The sequence below is a fragment of the Plasmopara halstedii genome (assembly GCF_900000015.1).
Source record: "Plasmopara halstedii genome assembly, contig: Scaffold_658, whole genome shotgun sequence".
NCBI classification, from domain to species: domain Eukaryota; phylum Oomycota; class Peronosporomycetes; order Peronosporales; family Peronosporaceae; genus Plasmopara; species Plasmopara halstedii.
Genome location: NW_020187575.1, coordinates 978,865 through 979,072, shown reverse-complemented (window position 1 = coordinate 979,072; position 208 = coordinate 978,865).

Genomic DNA, 208 nt, shown 5'->3' with positions numbered 1-208 from the left:
CCGCTTCCTCGGAAGAACCGGCTGGACTACATCTTGCTGTCCGAGACGTTCTGCAATCTCTTCTACGACGACTCGAAGTACTTCCTACCGAAGCACGCTGGCGACTACGTCGCTCACTGCGTGAGCTTCCGGGCAAGCAAGCAGCTACACGGTCGAGGTTACTGGAAGTCACCGCGATACCTTCTCGACTACCCGAAATTTGTGTCCA